This window comes from Centrocercus urophasianus, unplaced genomic scaffold, assembly GCF_019232065.1.
Source record: "Centrocercus urophasianus isolate 14NV4802_14NV808 unplaced genomic scaffold, USGS_Curo_1.0 seq_27, whole genome shotgun sequence".
Taxonomy (NCBI): Eukaryota; Metazoa; Chordata; class Aves; order Galliformes; family Phasianidae; genus Centrocercus; species Centrocercus urophasianus.
Window position 1 is genome coordinate 4,311,296 of NW_024884833.1, and position 15,297 is coordinate 4,326,592.

The following is a 15,297-nucleotide window of genomic DNA, read 5'->3' on the forward strand; positions in this document are numbered from 1 at the left end:
TGAGACAGCTGACTTTGCCCAGCCTGAAGTAGGGGCCTAGGGGGAAGCTTACTGCTACTTTCAGACATCTAAGAGAACCTGGAGGTGCATACCAGAGGGCCAAAGTGCAGCAACCAAAATAGGCAACAAGGGATATTCACCTCAGATACTGGGAAAGAAACACAACAAGCACACCATGGAACACATTGCCCAGAGAGGCTGTAGTCTCTCTGTGAGGAGTTACTGCAGGTGTCCTGAAGCATCATGAGCACTTTAGATAACAGGAGATAGATTGTTTGCAGGCGGTTGCTGCCCGCATATCAAGACCACTGCACAAAGCCACTCCAAATATAAGAACCAGTAATAGCCCTCTGGGGCTGCAGTCAGCGAAGCATCCCCCAAAGGAACTTTCCGTCCCTAATAAGATAAAAAGAGTTCAGGGAGATCAGGGAGTTCATCCGAAGGACGCACTGAGATGACCACCAGAGGGCTCAGGACCACCACCACAATGAGACCACGCATGTGCAAGGAGGTAGAACCCCAGGTTAGTGATTTCAGGGAAAGTATTGAATATGTATGTGCTGTCCGGGAAAACATTTACATATGTAACATAAGTAATGTAGGTAAGCTGAAGGTCTTTCATGCCAGATACACATGTTTAGGTGGAGGTGTTCCCCTTGCATCTGGCGCCGCAGTAAAAGAATGACTGCTTCTTAATATCACATTGGTCTTAAGAGTTATCTTTCAGGCTGGTGTTTTTGTCTGGCATCTTTTACAACCTAAATCATGCTGTGATTGTATGGCTGTGATGACACAGTTTTCTAGACCCTGGGACAAAGCTAATTACCTGCTTTATTTTTGCAAAACACTGCACTGTGTTCTCCAAACTGTAGAGTGATTCCCAAGATACCAAATTTAAAATTATACTGATGTGGTGATATATAAAGAGACCTTTTTGTCATGATTGGATGTAGACTTACCAACCCCTAAGTTGGGAACCTGGAAAAGGAGTCTGCCTCCACTTATTTGGACAATGATTATTCTTCTTGGCCCAAAACATGACCCTAAGGATGTAGCCAAGGCACAAGGGATGCTCAGCAAGGGGGCTCTGAAAAGCTTCTCATCTATCAGTGGAATCCTCTCCCTGCTCTTCAAATGATCCTGAGTAAGAAGGCAGAGGGAAAGGGAAACTCTGGAAAGCCAATGGATGTGACTCTGAGGAGCTAAAGGAGGAACAGAGCATACTGGAGGCAATTTAGTGGAGAGTGACAGAGAACTTCAGATACCATTTGTTAAACATTTTCTACAAATACTAAAGTTATTTTCCTTTAGGGCTGTTGGTGCATATGTGAAACATTTTGCAGTGGTTAATTACAAACATAAGTGTTCTCACCAAATACAACTGACTTTCAGAGGAGAAGGGAAGAGAGAGGAAGGGAAGGAAAGGGAAACTATAAGTCCCTAAAATTATCTGTAAGTTATGGAATGTTAGCTGCTCTTCCAACAGCAGACTGTGGAGAGAACATAAATCTGTGTAGGACCCATCCAGCTGTGTCAAAGTAGAACTGGTCTTCTAGATAATCTTTCAAAAATATGTATGTACCACTGCAATGGTACATTGATGTACCACTGAATAGAATTTACTTTAAAGAATGTAAATATCAATGAAAGTTTCAGGCAATTCTTATTTAAAGTTATAAATCCTGAGTCTGATTCTGAAGAATGTAATTAAAGCTAATGGCATGTAGTTACAGTCTAATCCCAAAGTAGATGTGGAGAGACATCTACTAATGTAGAACTGAAAATGAGATCAGAAAAAAACACCAGCAGCTCTCAGTTGTAATACCTGAAATCTAACTAAAAAAATGTGTAATCACTAGCTTGTTTACTAGCTTAATCACTTGAACAGCAATGACATCCAAAATCATCATTGAGATTTGGATGAGACTTCAAGAGTTTCTCTCTGTGTAACAAAACCTCCAGCTGCCTGAGAGATTTTACTCAAGAATGACATTCAAAATCACCCTCATTTTTCGCAAAGCTTGAAAGGAGGACAATTGTTGTGGGTGGGGAGTTGGCCTGATTTATTTTAATGAACAAGATTGACCACTGGTTGCTTTTTGTTTGTTTTTTTTTTTTAAAGGAAAGATTAAAGAAAACAAATAGTGGCCTTGCACACATTCTAGGAAACAGAGATTACTGTTATTATGGCAATTAAAAGTTAGCCCATGGCAATTAAAGGACCCTAAAATGTTTAACTGGGGGATTGCCACTTCAGAATGTGCAGTTAATCCATGACCTCCTTCAAATGTTTGTTATTTAACATCTCTATTCCACAAACTACAATCAAAGATGACAGGCCACAGCCAAACGAAATACTGAACAAGGTACTTGCTGATTTAATGAATGTTAGGTGGCAGTTTTCTTCTTAGTGCCATATACTTTTTTTTTCTTTTTTCTTTTCTTTTTTTTTTTTTTGTTTGGACAAAACCTTTGCATTTTCTCTGGAAAGTAAGGAAACAAGTGTTTCACTGCAGTCAATGAATAGATCCTTCTTCATGAAATTAGAAATGTGCAGGATGTAAAGCACGTCCAGACATGTCCAGATGCTCCTCTGTTATCCTCTGCTGCAGCAGGACAATACTTAATAATTAAATTTAAATATGAAGGAGAGGAGGGAGAGATTGATACTGGAGATTCTCAGTCATGGGACAGGATAAAAACTAGCAGAAAACTTGTGTAAACAGTAAAACCAAATGGCTAGATTAGCCTTTCTTTTGATTTTGTATACAATCAAATGCACTGCAGAGAGGGAACAAGAACTACTCTTCCTCACAGAAAAGCAATCTGTAACAACAAGTAGGTGGAAGAATAGTTTTCCCTGGTCCGCAAAGAAATAAACTTGAAAGTGATTATTAAAAACACCTCTAATAATGGCAACCATGGAAAGGTGAAAGGAGGGAATTTCCCAAGAGATTTTAACTTACAAGAGATGTTTCATTTTAGCAAGCAACTAGCAATGGATAGAAGAGAAACAGGACATACACAACAAGCAGCCTAGGACTAGTCAATGAGCACTGTACTCTGTCCTGCAAGGTAAAACTCTTAGCCTCAGCTCAAGTCATGAATTTGTCAACTGAAAGAAAAACTAGGGTATTGCATTCATTGCTTTTTTGATAACACACAGCTTCTAGCTCTGTAGCCTCATTCTTTTTCATGGCCTTTGCAAACTATGGCCAGATCTCAAACATGAGTCACTAGAGGAGCTCTGCTCGTGGCAGGACAGCTCCACCAGGGGGTGAACACATCCCTGGCCTGAAAGCCCACTAAACAGGAACAGAAAAAGCCTCCTGTGCGACAGACAGGAACAGGAGCCTGTGTCTGACTGTACTACACTGACCTTGTTGCACTGCACCATGAGCTGCAAGATCTGATACTTCTGCAAAACAGTTATCCAAAAGTGGTGATGAAATGCAGCACCACCAACACACTGCAGGTCTCCACAGCAGTATGTATCTGCTGATGGATACCACACACTCTGTGTGGTAATGCCTGGCCTTGTGCCTCACACTGCTGAGCAACAGCATGGCAGAGGGGTTACAAACTCCAGCTTTTATGGATGAAAGTCCATGGGGAGAGGTTTCAATGTTTTTACACACTGTTAGTAGTTGTCTGTTTTTTGGGTTGACAGGAATGATGAGCCTTGATTTTAATGGAAAAAGTTCTGAATTTCTGTAAAAGAGGATTTCACAGACCACTCTCCACAAGGACAAGCTCGCTCAGGGGTGTACTGCTGCTTACTGAGAAAGAGCTGCAATCTTCTGCACATGCTGCACAGAGGATTTTTTTTTTTTGAATGCTTAAATCTTAACAGCTGGTAGATGGTGTGGTTTACACTTTCCCACAAACAGAATTAATCTCTCTACTTTAAACATTTTATGCCTTAGACATGTTTAACTTTAAGGTTTGTTTGAGCTTTTCATCTAAATTGCTGCTATGATCTGGGAGAAAAATCCAAATCCATTGTCTCTCCAAAAAGAGACAGTCTCATGTTTTTAGATATCCAAGGGCAAAAGAATGGATTTATGGCAGATATCAATTTCAGTTTCCAAAGTGGAGTGAGTGGAAGTTGCTGCAAAATCACAAAGTTCTTCTTTTATTAAGAGTTTTCTTTAATAAGAGTGTATCTTTATGCATTCTGGATGCCTGCATGCTACAGCTACAGCCTGTGGGCTCATCTGGTGATACAGTGTCTTCAGGGAACTGGAGGTGACATTAGTCAGAAAATCAGAGTCTAACGAAGGCTTATCTTCACAGCCAGCTATCAGAGTTCTTTGACATGCTGTTCACAACGATAGCAGCTAGTGATAGCAGTTGGGATAGCAACTTCCCAAAGACAGCCTGTTCAGGCCTCTTGCCCTGTTGCCCAAAAGGCAGTCACATCATTGTGAAGATGTAATGCCGCAAGCTGTGAAACCATGAATTTCTGCATGGATACCCTTTCTGCAGCAGTTGTAGCACTCACAGCCTTCATTAGCTCAAGGGAAGTTAATCAGGGGACACAATCACAGCCACAGAGCCTCAGAAAATGGGAGAAGCCTACCTTAATGCAGGTATAACCTTTCAGCAGGTATAATCAAGCAGATTCCACCTTTAAAGTAGTGCTAATCAGTTAGTGCTGTGTTACTGTGCTGTTGTTACTACATGTTACTGCTGCTTTCTAAATTCACTGTTAGATAGACTGATGAGTTGGTCAGTATTTCTTTTCCCCATGAATAAATTCACTTCTGTTGTGCTGTAGTTAATATCACAAACGTTATTACAGCAGATCCTTCAGGGACCGCAGAAAATTAATTTGATGTGGAAAAAGGCCTGGAGCAACTCCTATTAAAAATTCAAATCACTGCCTAAGAAGCTTTTTATTCATTGTCAGAACATTTGCCTAACTTTTCTCAGAGCAGGGATCTATGCTGAAGAAAATTTTCAAACTCTGAGGTGCCTCAATGCAAACCAGCTTTTTCTTTAAGCAAGGTGCACGCACTCATGTTTGCATGCAAAATAAATACCAGGGAAGAACTGTAACAAAAATGTTGGCAGGCCCACAGCAATAACACCCAAGTAAGAGAAATGAGTTGAGATGACTTCTACAGGTGTGTGCACACTTTTGCTGCTCAAGCAGCAGGTGGTTTGCAGTGTCATTGCCTCCCATGGACACAGGGGCACGTGCCAACAGCAGCGATGCATTTTGCATGAAGTCCTGAGTGAGCTGAGATGATGAACTTCTGCAATTCTATGAACTGCAGAAAATGTAATTTCTGAAATACCCTTTCAGTAACTGTTTCAAGAAACTATCTATGATTGCCTACAGGACTTGCTGAAGTATCTCAGCACAGCACAGTGAGAGTAACTAATCTCTAAAAGCTGTTTCAGAGTTTAATTACAAGTGTATAAAAGTGAGCAAGAAACAGAAAGACCACAAGCATGCCTTTGTGTGGTCAGAAGCACGTAAACATTTACACGTACGTACAATCTGTGAATATCCATCTAATTCAAATGAATAAAGTCAGCTGTCTAAATACGAACAAACATGTGAAAGCTCTCACAGATACCTGCTGCAAAATAAAAGTCTACAATTTTGAAGCACTCATTAAAAAAAAAAATCTTCCATACTGAGGGATTTCATGTTGTTTTTTTTTTTTTTTTCAGTGCTGTGTATCACATTTCTCTCCCTCAGTGTGTTTTTATTAAAAAGACAGTTGTAATATAGGAATGCTCACTAACTGTTTCCAAGCTTTTATAAAACGTAAAAGCATAAAGTTTTATTAGTGCTGATGGAAGACAGCCAGCGTAGGCTAGAAATCTGTATCAACTCAAACCTTAGTGTAAACTAAGTTACTTGGAGCCACAAACAACCAGCGAAACCCAGCGCCTGTTCCCTCTCATGGAACTGAGCTTTCAGCCACTCCAAGTACAAAAACGAGCGAGTGCCTCACTGAGGCATTCAGTAAGCCATTCAAGACTATTACAAGCACAAACACAATAGTATTCACAGCATTCGACAAACTTGAAGCAGATACTTACAGGTAGCAGTATTACTTCAGGAGGCTGAGCACAAGATCATGCTGTATGAAAGGAATGAGTGTCACTGACCCAGTAATCTCTGGTTTTAAAAGCTGGCAGGAAAGAAACCCAACGAGTGGGCGACAGAGGGGAAGACAGAGTGAGAGAGATGAAATTCCAGTCTTTCTGGTCAGCTTGGCTGTAGTTTCCTTTGTCCTAATAATCAACAGTAAACACTCTTTGCTTGCAGGATTGCTCCTGGCTGCAGAGCCCCAGAGCACAACTGCTTTCGGGCTGCCTATGATAAGGACACTCCAATGCTTTGGAGTGTTTACACTCAGCAGTGCTTCTCTGGCAGCCAGCCCCCGGATCTTCGCTTCCCCTTCTGCTAGTTAAGTCTGTTGGGACTAGAAACTGAGCCCCTGTTAATAGCGTTTGCTCATTTTTTCTTCCCACTTCTGCTGGCTGCCTGTCTGCTGCGTGCACTCACACAGACACATGCACACAAACTCTGTGTGCATTAAAGACAAGAGAAAGACTTCTGAGCTAAAATCTTTTCAGTTCCAGTTTATCCCCACAAAAAAGGGAGAGAGAATCCTTACTGAAAAACAGATATGATTCATTTCTTCCCAAAGATAACATCAAGGCAGATTTGATCCTTTTTTTGGGACAGACCATGAAATTAAACTTAAGTGAATTATTGATTTTTTGTGATGTATATTGCATGTTTACAAGTGTGATCTGTTTTAGAAACTCAAATGTTTGGCTGAATGTGGTTCTAAGTCCTATTGTATATGAAAGTTTTAAGTACTCAATCTAATACACATTTGTTTCATTGACTGTTGCTGTTGCTACGAGTATTCAATTTTTTTTATCCCCATTCAGAACCACAGGAAAGAGGAAGGGTCTAGGCTAAATCCCAGCAGTGGCACAGTATCTCAAGATACCCCTCCAGCCTCTGTCCCCAGATTTAAATCAGATTTGTAGTTATGAGTGTCTGCTGGGACCCTCTGTGAGATTTTCTGCCACTCTGGTTCGTTAGTGTATCCCAAGAGCTCAACAGCACACACTTAAAAAACACAGAGGCTGCAATGCAAAGTAACCTTTCTCAGAATTACCAGGGACGGATGGGATGGATCAAAGCACCTTTATTCCCACCTCAGTATTTTAAAGCTAAAGGCATTTTTAAGCATTGAGAACGCAAAGGTTTTCAGCCACAGGAGCATTGCTACAAGCAAAAGGGAGGTGAGGAGAAAGGTTGGTGGCTGCTTTATGTAACCAGGGGTCAACTCCACTGTGAATGTAACTGCATGGCATGTCGTCTCCTCTTGCATGATCAAGGACGCTGAGTTCAACCCTCACACTGAAAGGAAAATATCAATGGTATAAAAGAAAACCAGTAAATATTCCTGTAGCACAGCATAAAGGCAGATGAAGAAAACACTGACTGTTGAAAGTTAGAATGAAACTCAAAGCTATACCATGTGTAACACTTTACACTCCAGGCTGCATTTGCTTAAGAAAAAAAACACTAGGAAAAAAAGAAAGTCCTTCAACTACAGTAACACTATCAGAGATGTATAAAATCCTGGTTTTCTGACCCATACTAGTCCTTGGATTTTTTAGAGTTTCAGAAGAATTTGGAATGAGTGCTCGTCTGCTCTGAGCCATGTGGATGACGGTAATTTGTATGTTTGTATTTGTGCTTACTGAAACATGGATTCCAATTCACTGAGATGAATGGTCTATTTGTGCTGTACTGTGATCTGCTGTCACATTCTCTAAAGAGTAAAACAAAATTACAAAAGATTTCTTGAGAAACATTGGAGCACTGAAGAGAAGATACGCCTTCTGTGCATACACTAACTTCTTATTTCAACATCTGTCCACACAGGAAACAGAATGCTCTGTTTCCTGTGAATTAAACGTAAGTACAGTTTATACCTCCCTAATTGTCAGCTGCAATCTCACAGCCCTGACTTGACGTAAAGGTGCTCATTCAGCTGTTGCTTGTAAGCTTTCTTTAACAGGATATAGTAACAATCAGTTTATTTCTTTCCTGGCTTTTACCTGCAAAGAAAAACACCAGAGATATAAGATAGACAAGAACACACAAGAAGAGAGTGATCTCCCCTTTTATTTCAAATTACATTAATAAGCAATGTCCTGAATTAATACAATGTCTACTGCTGTGAGGAGTACACTGATCTTCACTCAGTCAGCACTTCTGTAAGAAGGATGAGGTTCTAGATGCAAGAAAAAACACATGCTCATCCAAAGCCTGAAGATGCACATGGGAAGATCTGCTGAACTGTGGGGAAAAACAGAAACAATTACTTCTCAGATGGTCAATAGGAAAATAAGTGTAGTCATGCTGACGGAGAGCTGATCCTTCTGTCTGTCTGTAAGGTAGCCCTGCATGGGTGGTGAGGCACTGGCAAAGGCTGCACAGAGAAGCTGTGGATGCCCCACTCCTGGAAGCAAGAAAAGACCAGGTTGGATGGGCTCTGGGGCAGCCTAAGCTGGTGAGGGGTAACCCTCTCATGACTGAAGTTTTGAACTGAATAATCTTTAAGTTCCTTTCCAACCCAAGCCATTCTATGATTCTATGATTCTGTGATAAAACATCTCTTGAGGAAGCCTGTTCCATTGTTGACCATCTTCATCATAAGTATTTTTTTTTCCTACTGTCCAGTCTGACCCTCCCCAGTACTGTTTTGTGCTGTTCCTGCATAACCTATCATCTGGGAGAAGACCTTCATCTTCACTTCCCCTCTTCAGAAAAATTTTTATTAGGAAAAAAAAGACTAGAATTATTATTTATCAGCATTACTAAATCTAATGTAGCGTAGGAGAAGGCTTCAAATCTCCCTACAATCAATAGTAGAAATGTTGAGTAACATACACTTCTATACAGATAATGTAGCACAGATTTCTCAGCTAATGAGTCCAAAATGAAAAGGCATCGTACTCTTGATATTTCTTCCCTGGTAAGTATCAGAAAACATTCTTCTCAAAGGATCATAAAAATTGTCATAAAAATTCAACAGCATTTTAAAGAATTTCTCAAATGCCTAACGTTTAGGGAGATATTTTCAGCTCTCATGACAAACAGTTGACCTCATGAACCATGACATTGCTATGTTGTCTGGAAAAAAAAAAAAGCAAAACAAAAACAAAAAGACCATGAAGCTGTAACCTAAACTGATTTTTAGCTAGCATACAGTTCCACTCACATACTAGAAAGGTAAGCTGAAGCTATCTCTCCACGAGCACAGCTGCCCAACTTTTTTACAAGATCTGTCTCACATCTGCAAAGCCTTAATCTCCCCAACTGTCTATAAATTGTGTCTTTAACATTTGAGATTGTTACAGGAAAGACGTGATTTACTGTTTCTTATCGTTCTGACAACATACAACTGTTTCTTGAGTAAGTCTGACAACAGTCCACTTCAGATTTGGATACAACTCCAGGGAGTGAAACCAAGCATTGCAGTAAAGTATTGGTATTACACTTCTTAACTTCACGGAATTTTTGAAGAAAATACTGTGATACATTAACTTCTAACACAGAGCACAGTTATTAGAAGATCAAATGCACTGTGTCACGACAGCTGCTTTGTTGGGAATTACATGCAGCGTACGGGTAATAGCACAGCCCTTGATTACAAATTATTCCAATTTGTAACTACAGGAGGGGCATAAATTCTAAGGTTAAGAATGTCATTCTGGAAAATCAAACTACTAAAAATAACCTACAAGACAATACAAAGCACTCACTTTGTGTCAAGAAGATCCAAACCTCAGAATGGTTTCTGAAATGGAAGTCTGAGTTCCAGGGGAGTAGAATTTTCAGGAAGATGTGTAGCTTTACTGAAAAAAACAAAATTGTTGCTATTCTCCTTTGTTTTAAACACATTTTTCTTGATTTTCTTTCTGTCTTGAAGCAGAGAAATGGTGACTGAAGATCTACAAAGACTTCAGCATCTTGTCATTCCCTGAAGTCCTTTGGCCTCAGCACACATCAGTACTCCTAAGGGTTCTTCAAGTTATATAGTCTTGAGGGGCAGTGTACATACTGCTAATCATCAAAATACCTCATCATAGCCATGATTTTCCTTTCCTAATTGTGAGAGAGACTTGGGGGAAGCTGTTATAGGATGAGAAACTTAAGCTAACACTGTTCTTCCAGAGCATCTTCCATATCAGTAAAAGACATGTTTGTGTTTTGAAGCCTATCAGAGAATTTTAATTCTAGAAAATGCAGTTATGAGTATTTGTTCTTGCACTTCCAACATCTATAAAGATATTGATTCATAGAATGGTCTGGGTTGAAAAGATCATCTAGTTTCAACCTCCTGCCATGGGCAGGGTCACCAACAACTAGACCAGGCTGCCCAGAACCACATCCAGCCCGGCCTTGAATGCCTCCAGGGATGGGGCATCCACAACCTGTGGGCAACCTGTTCCAATGCAGCATCACCCCTGAATGAAAACTTCTCCCTAACATCTAATCTAAATCTCCCCTGTCTTAGTTTAGAACCATTCCCCTTTGTCCTATCACCAGCCACCCTCACTTCCCTTCCTGTTTATGTGCTCCCTTCAAGTACTGGAAGGTTAAAATGAGGTCTCCCCCGTGCCTTCTCTTCTCCAAGCTCAGTTCCCTCAACCTTTCTTCACAGGAGAGGTGCTCAAGCCCTCTGATTATCTTAGTGGCTCTCCTCTGGACCCATTCCCTGAGCTCCATCCTTCCTGTACTGGGGGCCCCAGGCCTGGACACAGTTCTACAGATGGGGCCTCCCAAGAGCTGAGTAGAGGGGAACAATAACTTCCCTCTCCCTGCTGGCCACCCCTTTTTTAATGCATCCCAGGACACAGCTGACTTTCCAGGCTGAAAGCACACACTGTTGGCTCATGTCCATCTTCTCATCGACCCCCAAATCTTTCTCCACAGGGCTGTTCTCAACTGGTTCTTCTCCCAGTGTGTATACCCAGGATTGCCCCGACCCAACTGCAACACCTTGCACTTTGCCTTGTTGAACTTCATTATGTTCACATGGGCCCACTTCTCCAGCCTGTCCAAGTCCCTCTGGATGGCTTCCCTCCCCTCACATCATACTACACTACTCATATCAACTGCACTGCTCAGCTTGGTACTGTCTATAAACTTGCTGAGGATGCACTCAAGGTCATTAACTATGTCACTGATAAAGATGTTGAAGAGCACCTAGTCCTTGGGGGACACCACTGAGGGACACCACTTGTGACAGACCTCCACCCAGACATAGAAACGTTGATCATAACCCATTGGCTGCGTCTAGCCAACCAGTTCTTAATCCACCAAACAGTCCATCTTTCAAATCCATACCTCTCCAATTTAGAGAAAAGAATGTGGTGAGGGACCATGTCAAAGGCTTTTCAGAAGTCCAGATAGATGACATCCATCACTCTTCCCTGTCCACCAATGCTGTCAGTCCATCATAGAAGGCCACCGGTTTGGCCAGGCAAGATCTGCCCCTGGATCACCTGTCTTGGATCACCTCTTCATCTTGTATGTGCCATAGCGTAGTAACCAGAAGGATCTGCTCCATGAACTTCCAAGGGCATGGAGGTGAGGATCACCAGCCTGTATTACCTCAGGTCATCCTTTCTCCCTTTCTTGAAAATGGGAGCAATGTTTCCCTTTTTCCAGTCACTGAGGACTTAACCCAACTGCCATGTTTTTTCAAATATGAAGGAGAGAGGCTCAGCAACCACATCAGCCATCTTTCTAAGAACCCTGGGATGCATATCATCTGGCCCTACGGACTTACATACATTCAGTTTCATATGGAAGTCTTGGACTTGTTCCACTGTTGGAGAATCCACTCCTCTCACCCTCAGTTTGGATGTTCAGGGTGCTGGCAGACAATTCTCCAAATTTCTAATCTAATTTCTAATCCAAGCTGCTACTATAAGCTGCACATCGAAGGAAAGAGAGAGAGATTGAGTTTTCAGATGTTCAGGTAGGATAGTATAAACTGGTTGGCAGAAAGCTAATATGGCCACCTGGATTTTTGACTCTTGAGGGTGGGAATGGGCTGATCTGTTTCACAGACATCACACAGAAAGCCCAGGATGAACTTCTTTCTATTCCTTCCTGAGACAGCAGGATACTCAAAGGAGACAAAAACAGGTCTTGAGCATTACAAAATTAATGAACTTGGCATAACTGAAACTTACAAAAGGCATCACAGGAGAAAAAATGTCCCCATAATAGAAGTAATAGCTGGATTACCACTTGAGAAAAGCTGGCTTACTTTTTAATGTATCAAATACAAAATATAAGAAGACCATTTCTTTTCTGTTTTTGGGGTTGTTTTTTTTTGTTTGTTTGTTTTTTGTTTTGTTTTGTTTTTTAAGTTGAGAAGTATAGGAGGAAAAAGGTAAAGACTGCTTGTTCAAAATGTAGTCAGTCTTCACAAACTAAAAGAAAAATGCAAAAGTCTGCTATGTTGGCAGTCTGCCTGCTTCCTGTAACAATACTCACAACAGCACTTCAAAATACATGTCCAAAAATATTTTCTTTCCCTTACTCGAAATTCTCTTGTTCCCTCTACAGTCCTTCTATCAAAAAACCCAGGTCACACGGCCCCATTAATGCAGATAGAGAATTGTTGTCAATATTACAAAACTACCCAGTTTACTACAACTTCTAGAAATATAGCTTTGTCATTAAAATAATATCAATACATTCAGTATATGTTCCTTAGCTATTTTAATGTAGATCAATTAAAGCAAATTAATGGGATCTGAACATTTGTAGCAGGTGCCCAGAATCTTTGAAAATTGAGCCTTTTCAGAGACAAGCCATTAATTTTGGCTTACATGGATTTAGACCACAGCTGGCACAACTGGATTTTCAATCTAGTTAATGCTTCTGAAGTTTCACTGACTTTCCTTGTTTAGTTTACATTGTCAGTGACTATGAAGGACCTGCAAAATAAAGTATTTGAAAAATATCATGCATTTCATTTGTTTTCTGCAGGAACATGCAAGTTCTCCAAAGTCAGAACACTTCTCAGACGCACAATCTGTTGAGTCTAACTTCTTATAACTGATAAAACTCCAGATCTCAGCTGGTAAAACAATACATTCAGTATTATGAAATCACCCTTTACCTATCCTTGTATGAGCTACACACAGGACCCAGGAATGCTAACCATCATAAACACTTTCCATTCTTTCTTAAGTCTACATTTTTACTTACAGCAATATGTTAATAAGTGCAACAGCATATTCTAAAATCACTGCAAGCACTAATAGTTTAGAAGGTATGCCAAAGTCTTTTAGCACAGGATGGAGCTTTAATCTGATATAATCCTCTAAAAAGATTAGTTCCTGAAGAATTTTCATCTATTGGCTTTTAGCCAAGGTATTATTAAGGTGACAGTTTAATTAGAGAAAGTTGAATGTGCCTTCTGAGATACAGGGAGAAAAGAAGCCTGACCTTGAGAGAGTTTGGGAAATCTAGGAAGATGTTACTTGGGTTATGGTGGTAATTGAAGGATCTGATACTCCCTAGCAATGAATGAAAGTTTCAACTGTAAGTGCAAAATCCACAATTCTCCAGAAAATTGTCACTGCATGTACAGATATTCCTGTGTTGTTTCTACTTAAAAGCTGAAGTCCAGCTGAGACCTAAGCAGCAATCAGCATTGTCTGGTCAGGTACCGACCTGAGAATGGGAGATACATGGAAGATAAGAGAGAATGGAAGGTGCCAGGTTGAGAGATAAGAGTATAGAACAAATTCTAATTAGAGAACCTGAAAGCCAGTCACCAAGGTACGGCCTGCAGCTCCATCTCATGCAGGCCCAAGGCATGCCTCTCTGTTTTGGTATTTGTGCATTTGCAAAATGTATAGAGGGGAAAAATAACGCAGCTAAATAAATAAATAAATAGAATTACATTTAAATAAAAATTAATGAGAAATTAAACAAAATTCATTGCAAAATCTGCAAGCATTACAGTTAAGCTGCATCTGCATGAGAGAAAATTTCTGAAAACTTGACACAGGGTCCTTCCTAGGTGTATTAAGTTGTGTTAACTTCATAATCTCCTTTTCTAGAAAATTGTAAAAAACACATCACAAAACACCTGAACACCCAAACACCTGAAGTTACCAAAAGCAAATACTTCCTCAGAAATTTAAAATATCAGCCCTGTAGTCACACAGGTGGCTGGCAGCATTTTTCTTAAAGAAACCTAATGCTTCCTTTTCTTTACCTGTCTGCTAGTGTTCTTCCTTTCATTTTTTCTAATATAATTTTCCAATTCTTTACATGACCAGAAGATGTAGATCCATTAGTTTATCCTGGAAATGTTTTATGCTTTTTTTTTTTTAATCCTCAATATCTGTTTCTTGTAATTTAATCTGATCCTTGAGCCTGGATTTTAAGTTATAAACTGGTTAGTTAATATCTTATCTTCCTTTATCTCCATGTGAAAAATTATTCTTTTGAATGCTGTACCAACTTAAACTAAATGCCTGACTAGAATCAGTATCTGCTTCTGGTCTTAGATTCTTTTATAGCTGTTCTTCTTAAAACTTTCAGCAAAGCAATGGTTCAGAAGTCATTCACTTCCCTCCCTGCACTGGATAGATGGTGAGCTCAATTAAAAAAATAAATAATCTTGGTTTAAAGCCTATTTCTACACTGAGACTCTTTACAGAGTACCGTTGAATGATACAGAAGATTCTGCTCCCCCAGAAGACCATTCAAACAGAGCTGGAAATCAGCCAAACCAGGCCAGTGTGAAAAAGCATAAAGCAAATCTCTTGAGAACTGCAGTGTGATGGCCAGAAATGCAGGTATTTCTCAAGGGATCTAGGTGTTGCGGAGGCACAGAAATATGAATGAATAATCGCAAAAATTCTTCGATATTCTGGCCTTCCCTTCACAAAGATTAAGGTTTAATGGCAAAAACAGAGAAACTGGGCTCCCTCAGACACAGGAGCAAGCTGGGTAATTTCAAGGTCAGCAGGAGACCCTTTTGTAGTGTGTATTTGTTCACAAGGAGGGGAGGACATGTCTTAAGTGTCATTGTTAGATTAAAATATCCAGTCATTTTATTCAGCCATGCATGCAGACACAGGGAACAGGAAGCATCTCCCCCCAGAGTAATTAAATTAATTTATTCACTTTATAAGGAGTCTCAGTCCTGCACAGCTTTTGGAAATGGGACTTTGTAGGCTGAACCAGAGTAAAACAGATGT

The 15,297-nt window shown here is 40.3% G+C and overlaps 1 protein-coding gene and 1 long non-coding RNA gene across 2 annotated transcripts in view; both read right to left on the reverse strand.

Moving 5' to 3' along the window:
* The window catches only part of FREM1 (FRAS1 related extracellular matrix 1), a 46,122-nt gene extending 39,811 nt beyond the window's left edge, over window positions 1-6,311 (reverse strand). The window contains exon 1 of the mRNA XM_042826818.1: window positions 6,061-6,311. The gene's annotated coding sequence lies outside the window, so the exon portion shown is untranslated. The remainder of the gene's footprint in view (window positions 1-6,060) is intronic.
* A 1,883-nt stretch (window positions 6,312-8,194) lies between these two features.
* The window catches only part of LOC122164705, a 35,228-nt gene continuing 28,125 nt past the window's right edge, over window positions 8,195-15,297 (reverse strand). Inside the window, exons 2-3 of the long non-coding RNA XR_006170297.1 lie at window positions 9,820-9,912; window positions 8,195-8,350 (exon numbers count right to left, since the gene is read on the reverse strand). This is a non-coding gene — a long non-coding RNA (uncharacterized LOC122164705). The remainder of the gene's footprint in view (window positions 8,351-9,819; window positions 9,913-15,297) is intronic.